Raw genomic sequence first — 13,260 nt, 5'->3', positions numbered from 1 at the left:
TCCACCCGCTTCAGCCTCCCAGAGTACTGGGACTACAGGCATAAGCCACCACGTCCAGCCCCCACATTGCTTCTGGCCTCTGTGGTAGACCTCCCAGATGGGTGGCCGGGCAGAGGTGCTCCCCACATCCCAGAAGGGGCGGCCAGGCAGAGGTGCTCCTCACTTCCCAGACGGGGTGGCTGGGCAGAGACTCTCCTCACTTCCCAGATGGGGCGGCCGGGCAGAGGCGCTCCTCACGTCCCAGATGGGGCGGCTGCACAGAGGCGCTCCTCACTTCCCAGACGGGGCGGCCAGACAGAGGCGCTCCTCACTTTCCAGACGGGGCGGCCGGGCAGAGGCGCTCCTCACTTATTCCCAGACGGGGCGGCCGGGCAGAGACGTTCCTCACTTCTTCTCAGACAGGGCGGCTGGATAGAGGTGCTCCTCACTTCCCAGACGGGGCAGCTGGGCAGAGGCGCTCCTCACATCCCAGACGGGGCGGCCGCACAGAGACGCTCCTCACTTCCCAGATGGGGTGGCGGCGGGGCAGAGTGGCTCCTCACTTCCCGGACAGGGTGGCCAGGCAGAGGCGCTCCTCACATCCCAGACGATGGGTTGCTGGTCAGAGGCGCTCCTCACATCCCAGAAGGGGCGGCCGGGCAGAGACGCTCCTCACTTCCCAGATGGGGCGGCCGGGAAGAGGCGCTCCTCACTTCCCAGACGGGGTGGCGGGGCAGAGTCACTCCTCACATCCCAGACGATGGGCGGCCAGGCAGAGACGTTCCTCAATTCCTAGACAGGGTGGCGGCTGGGCAGAGGAGCTCCTCATAACTCAGACGATGGGCGGCCAGGAAGAGACGCTCCCCACCTCCCAGACGGGGTGGTGGCCCAGCAGAGGCTGCAATCCCAGCACCCCGGGAGGCCAAGGCAGGCGGCTGGGAGGCGGAGGCTGCAGCGAGCCAAGACCAGGCCACCGCACTCCAGCCCGGGCAACACCGAGTGAGACTCCATCTGCAGTTCCAGCACCTCGGGAGGCTGAGGCAGGCAGACCACTGGAGGTCAGGAGCTGGAGACCAGCCTGGCCGACATGGCGAAACCGCGCCTCCAGCCAAAGGAGAAAAATGAGGGAGGGGTGGTGGCGCGCACCGGCAATCCCAGGCAGTCCGCAGGCCAGGGCAGGAGAACCATGGGAGCTGGACGCAGGGAGTCTGCAGCGAGCCGGGAAAGAAAGAAAGGAAGGAAGGAAGGAAGGAAGGAAGGAAGGAAGGAAGGAAGGAAGGAAGGAAGGCAGGCAGGCAGGCAGGCAGGCATGCATGCAGCAGGCAGGCAGGCACTTTGTGATATTTTTAACAAAATTATTTTCTGTGTGCAATACTAATATTTAAAAAGATAAGTTTGAAAAAAATAGTTTGGCAAAATAAAGTTTACAATCTTTAAAAATAAAAAGGTGGCCCTCTACATACGTGGGGTTCTTTCCTTCAATACTGTATTTTATTATGTTTTCTTAAGACATGGAATTTTGCTCTTTTGCCAGGGTGGAGTGCAGTGGCTTGATCATACCTCACCACAGCCTCAAACTCCTGGGCTTAAGCAATTCTCCTTTCTCAGCTTCCTAAGTACTTGGGATTACAGTGAATAACACTGGATTTTCTACCTATCTTTGCTTGCTGATGTGAAATCTACAGATCGAAAGGGCTGACCGTATTTTTTAAAAACATTGTGCTTAAGTAGACCTGTGCAATTCAAATCAGTGTTCTTGAAGTATGAAATGTGTATTTTAAATTCCTATAATATGCAAATGAAGAACAATAAAATACATAGCTACCACATTTTTAAATCTTATAAAATACTATTCTGCTAAAGCTTATGATAGCACATAAACAGCTGCATGTGCTAATGGGAAAAAACATAGTGATTTTTATTTACATTGATAATAATTAAATGATAAACCCAGGTATACAAATATAGGCAAGACTTTCTTCACCTTAGGTCTCCTAGTAATCTGCTCACAGAAATACTGTTAATATTAAAATAATCTAGTAATGTTTAGTAAGATGCCTGACAAATTATAAATATTTACCAAGTGATAACTAACAATATTCTAATTTTTAAAGCTAAACCTATTAGGAACACAAAACATGGTGCTTATTTCAGTCTTTCTACAGTATCTGGATGCCTGCTATGAATCAAACGCTCCCTGATTTCACAGAACTTACAGTCCAAAAGGAGTGATGGGGTTGCTATTGTAATAAGAATGATTCGATCTAATTGAAAGTGTATCAACAAGCTCTGAGTAGATGAACAATGAGTCACTCAATTCAATATACCATTCTGTCACAATGTAATTAACTAATGAGAAACCGTCATTACATTAAGAAAGCGTTAATTATTATATTCATTCATTTATCTCTTACTTTTTATAATGTAGTTTTACTAACAGTTGGCATTTAGAACTGGCTGATCACCTCCTGTGAGCCAATTACTGTTTTGAATGTTTATACAATACATGATTTTTAATCTTCAGAGCAATTCCGCAAGTTGGGCAGGCCAGTAGCCCCATTTCATAGATGAGATACTAAAGGATCAGGAGTTAAATAACTTACCTAAACTCACACTAGATAGTTTTAGAATGAAATGGGAGGTCTATATTGTTCTTTCAACTGCACCCTGTTGACAAAGAAAAATAGGAATAACTACAACCCCCATAATTTGGATATCAGCTCTATTCAACATTTATGAATTTAGCATCATGAACTCAGATTTTGAAACAGTATATAGTAAATGAAACACAGACTATCTGTTAGCAGCTCTCATAAACAGATGAGACAATCAAATAAAACATAATTTCAATAAAATGCTATGGGTTTCTGAATCAAATTCACAATCCATTGCTACAAATACAAAAAGTGATGTGGCTACACACATGTAAATGCACAAAGACACACACACACACACACACACACACTTCTCTTTCTCTGTATCCTGTGTTAACACCCTGTATCCTTTGATACAGGGGAAAGGAGTCGTACAAGAAAAGCAGGATGAAGACATGTCTCTTCCTTAGATTTCAAAGTTTTTGTTGAGAAATTCAACATTCAACTTAATTTACTTAGTGAGAAATTACTATTATTACGTGCAATGCACTGCTCAGGTGTTTCAGGAATTGTAAACATAGAGACACAGACTGGATCTTTACTATCATTTGGAGAAAATGAAACAAATATAGAAATACTCAAGGAAGAAAAAGCTGTGTGTCCTTAATAAACCATAATTCAAATGATGAGGCATTTTGTCAGGGAGAGAAAACATCATTTTTCTTTTAAAGATAGAAAATCAGCTTCATGGAAACTGCTTACATTTTCATTCTCATTGTTGATCTTTTACCCACATAAAAAAAATGGGAAAGAATTGTGAACAATAAGGAAACAATTATCCCAATATTCCTCTGAAGATAATGCAATGCTTATACTAACTGATTAACTCCCTTTAAGTTTTTCCTATATTTGTTGAATAAAATTAATCAAATTATATATACAACTTTACATTCTTTCTGCTTACTTTGTATTTTGTTGTAAATGTCTTCTTATATTGTATCTCTAATAATCTTTTTTTTCTTTTTGAGACAGAATCTTGCTCTGTCGCCCAAGCTGGCCACCTCCTGGGCTCAAGCGGTTCTCCTGCCTCAGTCTCCTGAGTAGCTGGGATTACAGGTGCCTGCCACAACGCCTGGCTAGTTTTTTTTTTTTGGTTTGTTTATTTGTTTGTCTGTTTTTTGTTTGTTTGTTTTTTAGTAGAGATGGGATTTCACCATGTTAGCCAGACTGGTTTCAAACTCCTGACCTCAGGAGTTTTGTCTCACCCACCCAAATTGCTGGAATTACAGGTATGAGTCACCACGCCAGACTCTAATCATTGATTCTAATGATTATAAAATGTTCTCATTGGGGAATATCGACTTCTTTAGTAATTTCTCTTCTCTTAGGCAAGAGGTTATTTTGAAATACTTGCTATTATCATTTTAGAAGTCAAGTCTTTTTCAAAGCAGTCTTTCTTTTCCAAATTTGAGACTTTTTCTCAAGAAATAATTCAAGAAATGAAAATACTGTGACAAAATATAGAACTTTGTTACAGTTCTTGGACACTTTAGAAATATATAGCTATTACTTTCAAAAACATTAATATAATGCACGATATTATCAGAAATCCACGGAGAGCATATGCTTCCGTGTACCAGACAGAGCAATGGGCACAACCAAGGTGTCAGTTGTTATGCTACTGTGAGCAGCAGAACAATAGCAAAAGGGTTCTATCTATTCATTTCAACATGGCAGCAAACTTTTTATTAGGATTTCTTGCTAATATCAAAATATTCAGCTAAAACAATTTTGTTTCCTGGGAAATGATATAAAATATCAGTAAGCATGATAAAATACACTATCACTATGAAATGCAATAATTACTGCATGAGATAAACAGGTTTTCACAGAAAGATAAAGTCTTTGTTCACAAAGAGATTCTCAGATTATTTGAATGATATTTAATAAACTTAGAGTTGACCCTTGAACACCATGGTGGTTGGGGTGCCGAGATCCCATGTAGTCAGAAATCAGCGTATAACGTTTGACTTCCTCAAAACTTAGCTATCAATAGCCTACTGTCGACTAGAAGCCTTAATGATAATATTCACAGTTAATTAATGCATATTTTATATGTTATATGTATACTGTATTTTTACACTAAAGTTATCTAAAGGAAAGAAAATGTTATTAAGAAAATCAAAAGAAAAATATATTTAATATTCATTAATGGAATACTAAATCTAATTAGTGGAAGTGGATCATTATAAGGGTTTTCATCCTCATCATCTTCATGTTGAGTAATCAGAGAAGGAGGAGAAAGAGGAGGGGTTGGTCTTGCTGTCTCAGGGGTAGCAGAAGCAGAAGAAACTCCAATTATAGGTGACTCACATAGCTCCAACCAGTGTTATTCAAAGGTCAACAGTATATATAGGTCAAACGTTTTAAAACTATATTCTCTAATTTTCTAAATAAAATTAAACTACATTACATAAAAAAATTAATAGAAAATTTCTTGGAATTTCAGGCAGGTAAATTGGGGCGGGGGTGCTGGAAACTATATACTAGATAAACCATTGTACTATTGGATTTCCACTTAGTTCACATATGTGATTAACACACATATGATGAGAGAGGCAGTGCTTAGAGATGTAGCAGAAAAGGTAGCATAGGATAGTTCAAGATGGGGCTTAGATGCATGGCTGAAGAATCTGTATGGATCATTTACTAATTCAAACATAAAATGAATACTATGAAGAGAAGAGATGAAATGAAATTACATGTATATTCTGAAAGAAGTAAAGATTTCCTGATGGAAAAGTAAAAACAAATAATATTAAAGACACTCCCAAGCACTAAGAAAGAAATTGGCTCTGTGAGAAAGAGAGAGATATCACCAGCTTAATTATTTATATTATAAGTCATCTTGATGCTTTAAAGGTGATATCCTTAAGGATATAACTTACAATACTTTTTTCTTCAAAATATCAAGTGCCTACTGTGTCTTAATAAGCATTCTAAGCCAATGCAGAAATGAACAAATGAGACAGATTTTCTTGCACCTAAAGAGCTAATGAGGTCGCAGGGTGAGAAACACAAGTCAGCAAGTCAAAATACAACATTGAAAAAGTGAAGCTGGCACAGTGGCTCTGGCCTGTAATACCAGCACTTCAGGATTCTGAAGCAGGAGGATCACTTGTGCTTAGCAGTTCAAGACCAGCCTCAGCAACAAAGTGAGAGCGCATCTCTAAGAAAAGAGAAACAACATTAGCTGGGGTTGTGGCATGTTCCTGTATTCTCAGACACTGGCTTAAATGAGAAGATTGCTTGAAATTGGGAAGTCAAGGCTGCAGTGAGCTGATATGGCACCATGCTTAAGAATGGATGACAGAGCAAGACCCTGTTTTGAAAAAAAAAAAAAATTGATAGAGAAACGCATTGTGATAAGTGCATCAGAGAAAAATACAGCAGGAAAGGAAAATAAATAAAGTATCACAGAAAAAATTGATTTTTGTTTTGTTTTGTTTTTGTTTTTGAGACAGAGTCTCGCTCTGTCACCCAGGCTGGAGTGCAGTGGTGTGATCTCAGCTCACTACAAGCTCCGCCTCCCGGGTTCCCAACATTCTCCTGCCTCAGCCTCCCGAGTAGCTGGGACTACAGGTGACCGCCACCACGCCCGGCTAATTTTTTTAGTATTATTAGTAGAGATGGGGTTTCACCGTGTTAGCCAGGATGGTCTCGATCTCCTGACCTCGTGATCTGCCCGCCTCAGCCTCCCAAAGTGCTGAGATTACAGGCATGAGCCACTGCACCCAGCCCAAAATTGAATTTATAATATCACGGTCACAAAAGACCTAGTATAGAATATATTTGGGCAGATACTTAAAGGAGGCTAGAAACGAAGGCGCATGGCTATTTCATGCATTTCAGATTTTTCCTAGCTTTTTAGGAAGCGATAACTACATTAAAAATATCTAAATGTGCCGGGCGCAGTGGCTCATGCTTGTAATCCCAGTACTTTGGAAGGCCGAGGCGGGCGGATCACGAGGTCAGGAGATTGAGACCACGGTGAAACCCCATCTCTACTAAAAAATACAAAAAATTAGCCGGGCGTGGTGGCGGGCTCCTATAGGCCCAGCTACTCAGAGAGGCTGAGGCAGGAGAATGGCTTGAACCCGGGAAGCAGAGCTTGCAGTGAGCCGAGATTGCGCCACTGCACTCCAGCCTGGGCGATAGAGCGAGACTCCGTCTCAAAAAAAAAAAAAAAATATATATATATATATATATATATATATATATATATATATATATATATATATAAATATATCTAAATGTAAACTGATTATTTCTCCACAGCATATTTGTCCCCATTGTCTATTATGAAGCTTCTGATATAAAGGAGAAGGAATGAGAATAGAGAAAACTGAAGCCAAATCTCAAGGTTGAGAGTAAATTACTTGTGATCAGTAGAGTCTCATAATATGTATGGCAATTTAAGCATGGTAGGTGAGCGTTATTCCGTGTGAAATGAATCAAAATCTTACTGGGAATACTGAAAGTAAATAGGTCAAGTGTATATGGAGACCAGAGACAAGTGCTCTGCTGCCTTTGGCCCAGAGCACAAGCAACATCTTAAAGCTTCATTACTTGTTTCTCAATATAAGAGGAGAGGAGAATGTCTGCCTACTGACCTCAACAGCCTCCTCCTGCAACTAATATCCTTCATTCCCCTTGTCCCTGAATTCCCTTGACCCGCCCCTCCTTCATTTGGCTCTGTGTACTTGTTAGAATCAGAAGATCTGGGGGAAATGTGGCTTCTGAACATGTACACTAGACTCTACCCATATCCAGCCCTGTGACCCTACAAACATGCTTAACTGAATTTTCCTCCCATAGAGATACTCTTCCTGCTGAGTTTCTCTCCTCTGCTCTTAGAGCCAAATGGCATCTCCTGTCCTATCCCTGGATGGCTTAACCCAGGAAAATTCCTGGATCCAAGAGGAGTCAGATAAAGGAACAGTGGCCTTGTGGGTGCTGAGATTCTCATAGAGATAAAGGGGATATCCTGAAATCTAGGGTTTCTTCCTTCCCTTTTACCTCCCTTACGGCTTCTGCTGCTCCTGGGAGCTTTGCTCTATCTCTCATCCAGCTCAGACTGTTGCTGGGCCTGATAGTCTTTGCATAGCCAAGGTGGTTCTCGAAGAACTTTTGTCTGCACGAGGTCTGAGCTGCTTCTCCAGAATCTGCAGCATGGGTTTCCATAACTGCATGAAGATCTGGAGCCACCGGTAACTAGGCAGAGAGTGTTCTCATGTGTCTGACATGGCATGTCACTCTCCATGAGTGGTAGAATAAATGCATTTAGATGAAGCCCTGCCATCATTACTTTGTCAAGTAGAAATGCATTTCAATTTACCTCAGAGCAACATGTCCTACACTACCGTGGCCCAGGGAGATCCCTGAGATGGAGCTTTGTAGAGTTTCCCTCCTTTACCCCTTGAGCTGGGATGACCAATGCCAGGTATTATAGGAGGGAGTCCTACATCCTGTGGTTGCTGAGAGGCCCTTGAAAGCCTTCATCTGGAGCTTGAGGAGCAGGAGAAATGTCCCTTCTGGAGTGGAGGCCGACAGTGTACTTAGATTAAATTCTTACATTACAATAAATGTGAATCGCCTGGGCACGGGGGCTCATGCCTTTAATCCCAGCACTTTAATAACCACTCCACTAAAAATGCAAAAAAAAAAAAAAAAATTAGCCAGCCATGGCAGTGGGCACCTGTAATCCCAGCTACTTGGGAGGCTGAGGCAGGAGAATTGCTTGAACCTGGGAGGCAGAGGTTGCAGTGAGCAGAGATCACTTCACTGTACTCCAGCCTAGGCAAGGCAATAGAGAAAGACTCCATCCAAAAAAAAAAAAAAAACTTCTGTTTTGAAAAGACTTAATCATCATCTATCTTAAAACCCCCCTAAGCCTCCTGAAATGCAGTCAGTTGAAAGAAAGGTGTTGGTCTTCAGAGATTTATATAAGGACACTTCAAGAGCCAAGCTCATTCTTCTCCAGAAACCACAGAGTGGCTTTGCACCTGGCCTTGGAGACTTCCAAAAGCTACCAGGACTGCACCCGTGTGGCTCTGATCCCTGAACTGAATTCACCTTATTTGACAGCAGGCTTTGGTGAGAACATAGATATTTTTCTGAGGTAAGTACACAATTTCCAGAGTAGGAGCTACTATTAGGTTACAAACCAAAACAAACAAAATTTGGGGACTTTAATTTATCTGCAAACTTAGATTTTTTTTAGATGAAATGATCTCATTTTCTGAGTTTTAACAGCAGCTCTATTTCTTTTATAAATTATTCTAAACATAATCCGTATGTTTACAAGCTCCATTTACTTAACGTATTTACAAATTAACATTTTCATCATCTGTCTTGCTACATCTTCCTCAAATTAAACTTATGATTAATTCTTTACTTAATGTATTTCTAAGTTATTTGTATAGATTGTAGGCATTTTGCAAAAGTTTCCAAATATCTACTAGTTTTTTAATCTCTGTGGGTTCTATAAATGGCTTATGGGTGTTGTAATTTATGTGTATAAATGTGTTACATTCTACTGTACTATTGGTAGTGTGCCTGTGTTACAATGTATGGCTATATATAGGTAGAGAGTGCATTGAATGATTCGGGCAAACATTTTTTTCTAAAAAATGGTAAAAGTCTCTTCACAAACTTCAGTCTGTCAAGAAAGCAAGAAAAGAGTATTTCTGAAGAAAAGTCTCACTGGCAATCATGCAGAAATGTCAGAAATAGAGGGATCGTATATGTATATAGTGTAGAAACCAGGATTTAGGTTTTTCATTTCTTTGTTTCTTTGTTTGCTTTAGACAGGGCCACCCAGGCTGGAGTGCAGTGGTGGAAATGAGACTCACTATTGCCTCTACTTCTCACTTCAAGCAATCCTTCAGCCTCATCTCCCAAAGTAGCTGGGACTACAGGCATGGGCCCTCATGTTCGGCTATTATACATACATATATATTTATAGAGATAGACCGACATAGACATTTTGCCATGTCGCCAGTCTAGAACTCCTGAGCTCAAAACGCCCCGCCTGACTTGGCCTCCCAAAATACTGGGATTACATTCTTGAGCCACCTTGCTTGGCCTAGGTTTTTTTTTTCCTCTTTTTTTTTTTTTTTTCAAAACATACATTTAAAACTCTGACTTACTGTCTAGTGCCTATTATTATTGCATAATACTTACTCGTTTTCTGACTGCGTGAAAGAGTAATGATAATGCTTCCAAAGAGCTTAGAAAATATTTCTATCCTTTGTGTACTCTCCTACAATTTATCAATCTTTTTGTAATTTTAATTACTTGTCTTTTAAAAATGTTGTAATATTAACCAGTATATCCCCAAATTAACAGACAGTCCAGGAACAGTAAACACGCCAGAAAGATTTTGTTGATTGAATTAACATAGCAGCCTAGAAAAACAATGATTGTTTGTTTTACCTTGGAGAAGTGCCTTTACCTCGATTTGTCTGTTTTATCTTGGAGTGTAAAGGATAGCTTTTTCTGATTGGGGTCTAAGTATGAGTTCTGCTCTAACATTTTCAAGCAGGCTCCTTCTGGAAAAGTCACAATGGATGGTTGTTACAGTTAAATAAATAAGTGAGAGTGGAAGAGCTTAGTTAGCTTGCCTTCTCTAAACCAATCACTGGCAATTAAAAGTGTTACTGATTTTCAGACCATTCAAGACTCAACCCTTGAGTTTACAGGTTGATGAAACCTGTGAAGCCCAAGCAATTTGGTGGACACTAACCCCTCAAAAAATCTGACATTCTTCTATGCAAGAAAATAGAGTTTGGAAAGCTGGCCATGTGTTGATTGGAGAACATTCATGTTTTCCTACAGAGGTCAATATCTCTTAGTGTCTTGGTTTTCTATTTTTCCTATGTCTGTCATTGCAAATTAAAGCCTATTCTTCTCTAGAAAGAAAGGATATTATTCAATCACAACCTGATTCAAACTTTGCTTGGACCTTTGTATCTCCAGGGTAGAAGATTAAATTCTTGTGGTTTTCTTTCCTTAGGAAAATGGACTCAGACTTCTCACATGCCTTCCAGAAGGAACTCACCTGTGTCATCTGCCTGAACTACCTGGTAGACCCTGCCACTGTCTTCTGTGAGCACAGCTTCTGTAGGCCCTGTCTCTGCTTTTACTGGGAAGAAGCCTGAAGTCCTACCAACTGCCCTGCATGCAGGGAACCATCACAGAACAAGGACTTCAAAACCAATATTCTTCTGAAGAACTTAGTGACCATTGCAACAAAAACCAGTCTCTGGCAATTCCTGAGCTCTGAGAAACAAATATGTGGGACCACACGGAAACAAAGAAGATGTTCTCTGACATGGACAAGAGTCTGCTCTGTTTGCTGTGCTCCAACTCTCAGGAGCACGGAGCTCACAAACACTATCCCATTGAAGGGGCAGCTGAGGAACACCAGGTAAGAGATAGCTCTGCGATCACCTGAAAGCTGGAAGGTGGCAGATTTAAAGAGATTACAAGGACGATGAGAATCATCATGGTGATTACTCCATTCTTTACTGAGTGCCAGGTGCTGTTCTAGGTACCAGTGATGGAATTTTGAATAAAATATGCAACTCTACTTTTCTTCATGGAGCTTGGACCCAAACAGAGCGTGAATAAGTAAATGTCATTATTATTGATTCTACAGTTCAATGCTAAAGGCATTGAAAAGCCACCAAAACTACTAGCACAAAGAAACGTATTTTGGAAACACATTTAATATTGCTGGACAAACGAGTATGGGAATAGCACACTACAAAATCTGGGGGCTAGCATAGTGGGTTCTGAAGCAGGATGTTTCCCTGAACATTAGCTGGGTTACAGGAAATCATCACTCTTCAGTTCCCTAAACTGTTCTGCCTTCTGAAACCTCAAACTGAAAAATATCCATTGAGAATGAGCAGTGAAAAATTTGTTTTCCTTTCCCCTTTCTAATGTATTTATGTATTATATCCCTTGCTTGTGTATACCACTCAGAGTGTGGAATCTATGGTGTTTGATTTTCTGTTGTTCAACCTCGTAATTCTTTTGCAGGAGAAGTTCTTAAAGCAAATGAGGATTTTATGGAAAAACATTCAAGAAAATCAGAGAAAGCTAAATGACGAGAGAAGAACAGCCTTCCTCTGGAGGGTTAGTATGAGACCGCGAGTCCTGACGACCAGCTTGAGACAGGCATGCTGACAACATTTATATTAGCAACTTGAGTTGAAATTTTCATATGCCTGATTTGGTCACGTGTTTATTCATAGGCTGGAAAACAACCAGACTGTTCAATATAACAATTGTGCAGGTTTTCTGTAAATGCTTTTCAGATAAATAAAAATAAATATAAATTCTGAAGGACAAGTATGTGCTAAAATTAGTAAGTATTTCCGGCAGAGATTTCTGTATAAATGAATTATGTAATATTGATTAAATAGTATATAATTGAGGAATAAAGGCATTTAATGGTGAATATGATGTTATCCAGGGGCAAAAAAGCAGGTGGGAACAGTAATTTAAGAAATGTGCCTGTGCTGGTGAAATCTGATAGCAAAGGACCCAGATGATGCCAGCTCAAGTAGGAGAAAATGTAACACGATGAAAAGCTGAGGAGAAGGGACAACAAATGACCGGGGGAGTGAGAGAATAAATATGTCAATATTGAGAGAAGAAACACAATGGAATGGAGATTCATGTTCTTAGAATGGCAGGGCAATTCAGAGCCTGTGGCTTTTGAGGGCAGAAAGATGGGAGACAGAAAAGAGGTAGTCGGTTTGAGAGATGGGGGTTAAATTTTTTACTAAGATCCTTTCCGTGTGATGGCTTCTGATCCTGATTGTAATATACTAACAACATCTCTACTTAGAGTGATTGTTTGCGCTGTGAAATACAAAGGTTTGAGACTACAAACTAATTGAATAACAAAGATTATATATATTATTGATGACAATTTAACAATCAATCATAAATTTTAGTTGTTTTCTAATGGTATGTCAGATTTAAGAGGAGATATATTTAAACATTTAAAGTTAAAGGGCTTTTTTGCCGGTGTTCGGGAATTGCTGAATTACATAAATTTTGAAGGAAGGTCTTGCTTAGCTCATTGTCCTGTTTGTAAAGGGTGGAAAATAAAAGAAGGAATGAGGAGGATGAATTTGTGGGTTCTGTGAGGTGGAAGTAGACCTAAGCATTTAGCCTACAAAATCCATGTCCCTACAGGGTGATGTGGTTTTATGGGCACAGATGATCAGGAATTAGTATAGGAAGCTGCATCCAGTTCTCCATAGAGGAGAAAAACAACATTTAGAGAGACTGAACAAGGAATACCAAGAGATTTTTCAGCAACTCCAGAGAAGTTGGAACAACATGGATCAAGAGTAAACACTTGAAAGAAATGTATCAGGAACTACTGGAAATGTGTCACGAGCCAGATGTGGAGCTGCTCCAGGTAAGAAATGAGGGTGTCCCTTGAGACACTTTGTGTTAGCTGACCTTTACATCTTTGCCTTCCATTGGGTACCAAAGACATTCTTTCTTCAGCTCCTGCACTGATGGTGAGAGTCATTCCCACCAGCTATAGAGATAAACTATAACTCCTAACCTAATCATGGAAAGAAAGCTTTATGGAATT

The 13,260-nt window shown here is 40.6% G+C and overlaps 1 pseudogene; it reads left to right on the top strand.

The window, feature by feature from the left end:
- The first annotated feature begins 10,654 nt into the window (after positions 1–10,654).
- The window catches only part of LOC129484733 (tripartite motif-containing protein 64-like), a 97,864-nt pseudogene continuing 95,258 nt past the window's right edge, over positions 10,655–13,260 (top strand).

Source organism: Symphalangus syndactylus, chromosome 6 (assembly GCF_028878055.3).
Source record: "Symphalangus syndactylus isolate Jambi chromosome 6, NHGRI_mSymSyn1-v2.1_pri, whole genome shotgun sequence".
Taxonomy (NCBI): domain Eukaryota; kingdom Metazoa; phylum Chordata; class Mammalia; order Primates; family Hylobatidae; genus Symphalangus; species Symphalangus syndactylus.
The sequence above is the reverse complement of the archived record's forward strand: the minus strand, read 5'-3'. Positions and strand labels throughout refer to the sequence as shown.